The sequence below is a fragment of the Triticum aestivum genome, chromosome 2B (genome assembly GCF_018294505.1).
Source record: "Triticum aestivum cultivar Chinese Spring chromosome 2B, IWGSC CS RefSeq v2.1, whole genome shotgun sequence".
NCBI classification, from domain to species: Eukaryota; Viridiplantae; Streptophyta; class Magnoliopsida; order Poales; family Poaceae; genus Triticum; species Triticum aestivum.
The window spans coordinates 803950397-803953368 of NC_057798.1; the positions used below are offsets into that span (position 1 = coordinate 803950397).

At 48.3% G+C, this 2972-nt stretch overlaps 1 pseudogene; it reads right to left on the reverse strand.

Moving 5' to 3' along the window:
* Positions 1 to 353: 353 nt before the first annotated feature.
* LOC123047863 (uncharacterized) lies at positions 354 to 489 on the reverse strand (annotated as a pseudogene).
* Between the last annotated feature and the right edge of the window lie 2483 nt (positions 490 to 2972).

The window sequence follows — 2972 nt, forward strand, 5'->3', positions numbered from 1 at the left end:
CACTTTTTCATCTTGAGAAGAATCATCATCGTCTTCATCAAAGTGATACCAGCAGTCCTTGGCAGAGTGCCCCGGCTTCCCACAGATTTGGCATCTGATTGTGTCGGGGTGAGACCTGCTGTTGGAGGAGCTGCCATTGCGCCGGCCCCTGTTGTTGGTGTAGGAGGGCCGACCGCCGCCGCCGTGGCGTGCAGAGTTGTTGCTGTTGTTGCCTCCGCCGCCGCTGCCCTTGCCCTTGCTGTTCCGCGGAGGACCTCGATGACGTGAGCTCCCGCCACGACCGCGGGTGGCAGCGTTGGCAGAAGATTTGAAGCCGCCTCCTGCGCCTGCTCCTTGGAAGATGGCCACCCGTTGATCAAAATTGCTCATCATAGAGAACAACTCATCAAGGGTGACAGGGACTCGAGCATCGAGGGCGGAGACGAGCGGTTGATACTCCATATCCAACCCGTTGAGGATGTAGGAGATCAACTCATCATCTTGCAGGGGCTTGCCTGCTGCAGCTAGCTCGTCGGCGAAACCCCGCATGGATGCAAAGTAGGAGGGCACCGACTGCTGTCCTTTCTGTGCGTTCGTCAGCGACGCGCGGATGTTGTTGATGCGGGACAGCGATGTGGATGAGAACATGCTCGCCAATGCTGTCCAGAGTTCGTGCGCGTGGGCGATCGATGTCACCTGTACAAGCACTTCTTTGGAGAGGTTATTCAGAAGGTAACCAAGCACCTGCTGATCCTCTCGGATCCAAACCGAGTGAATCGGGTTGGGGATGGACTCCTCCTTGCCATCCTTGTCCTTGCTGACGACGACCTTGGCCGGCTCCGGCATGCTCCCGTCTACGTAGCTGAAGAACCCTGCCCCCCGAAGCTGTGGTGTGATCTGAGTTCGCCATAGGATGTAGTTTGTTCGGGTGAGGCGTTCGGTGATCTGGCCAGAGAGGGTGGAGTTGCTTGCGCTAGAGGAGGCCATGGCAGGAGGTGCGGCAGTGGGAGGAGGAGATCGCTAGATGGGAAGAGTTAGGCTCTGATTACCATGTGGGAAACGACGCCTGCGTGTTATATTGACAGGGGCGCGACTCCCTGGATAGCGTACAAGTGGTTTAGATTACAACTTGGGAGAGAGGAAAGAGATATCTAGTTACAAAGGATAACAGAGAATATAAACTGACTATCTCTATCTCTACCTCTAGTCTTCGGCTACAAGGAAAGGAAGGAAGGGGCCGGCTAGCTAGGCTGCCGAACCATGTACATACGTGCTGGTTTAACAATGCTAAGTGATACGTCGGAGTAGCATTAGCTCTGGCTCCACCCTAGAGTGTAACGACTGTCCAAGATACCGTGTCTTGTATTCCGTAGAACTGGCATATCATACATGTGGGTACCATTTTTGTGGCTAGCTTGAGATATATACATGCCTGGTCCCGAAGATGCATTGTTGTTTCGAGGAAACCAGGAATGCACACAATGTCACGATCACAAGGGCCATATTTCCGTTTTATTTATTTTATTTTCTGAGATTATGTTTCAGTCTTGGAACAGAGGAAAAGGAAAGAGGTCATGTCTGGCTGGTTGGAGAATATGATAAAGACATGTGAGGAGGAAGCTATGGCAGGAAAGCAAGGAAAGCTTGCTTTGTCGATGGCTGGCCTCACCTCCCTCTCACGTATTCTCTTTGTGTGTTGTTTCACTCCAAATTGTTATATCATCTCCTGTGTTGCTATCTATCAGTACCTATATACGCCCATAAACCAGTTAGTTTCCATGCACAAGACCTGAGCTTTTCACTCTTGTTGCTACACCTGTGGCTTGCAATGGGCAGCCCCCCTGCTTCTGGCTCTGTTTCTCATCCGCTTCTTCTTGGGTACTCTTCAAAATCAATTTTCTTTATCTCTTCTCACCTTGTACTGTTGCTAGGCGTAATATTGTGTCAGGCTCTCTGACTGCTAGAATATAATGGCATGCTTGGGAACCTATGAAATTGCCAATGCCATAGATTGCTTGTTTGAAGTTCAGTCCACTGTGATATTTTCACCACTGCTGTACGATCAACTGCTTTATTAGTAAGTTTACTACTCAGATTAGTACTGGATACCGTAAATCATATGCCGATGTTGTTCCATGAAGCAAAAGATGTTCTTGTACTGCTACCCTCACACTTCTGTCTCAATCTGCCCGGCGTTACAATTTGCATCCCAAGTGTGATTAATCAAGGGTATAGTTATTTTTCTACTATGAGAAACAAGGACTATAGCTTGGAAAACACAAGTAGTCAACATGCACAGGCACATTAATTTCAATCTAGTTTGGCCATGCAGGATGACCGACATTTGTTAGCTTGGCAAAGCTCATGTCTTTGACCAAAAATAACTACATTCGTCAATTCAACCCAAACTCAAATGTAGGTTTACTCCAAGCTGAAACATAATAAATCATAAAGGTAGCCCTAGAAGTTGTAGGAATAGAACAAAAGAAACATATATTTGTCTACTACTTCTTCAAGTTTGATCATGTAAGATCAAACAAACATCCGTCCAGTTCTTCAGGTTTGATCACACAAGACAACATAAACATATATCTTCTTCAAATATGATTACACAAGACAACAAAATAAAAAAACTCAGTTCCAAGGTTGATCACCTAAGAGCATGAGCTAAACCTGAGTCACAGAGGGAAGATGTACCCCTCCGCCAAGTTGTCGAGCTTGTCCCTCGCAAGTAGAGACCAAGCAATGACAACCTGCAGCTTAGAATTGCCAACAGTACATTCTTGAGTGCTTATTTGGCAATGTTGAGCAGGGAAATCAAGCCGGGCGAAACATTTTTGTCTCGCCCGGCGTCCGCCCTGTTTTGTATTTGGGTCGGCAGTGCGCCCAACGCGCCGACCCATTTTTATGTCCGCACTCAAATTTCAAAAAAAGGCCCGCCGCCATAGATCATGCCAGCGGCCATGTCTCATGCCGGCACCATGCCAGCGCCG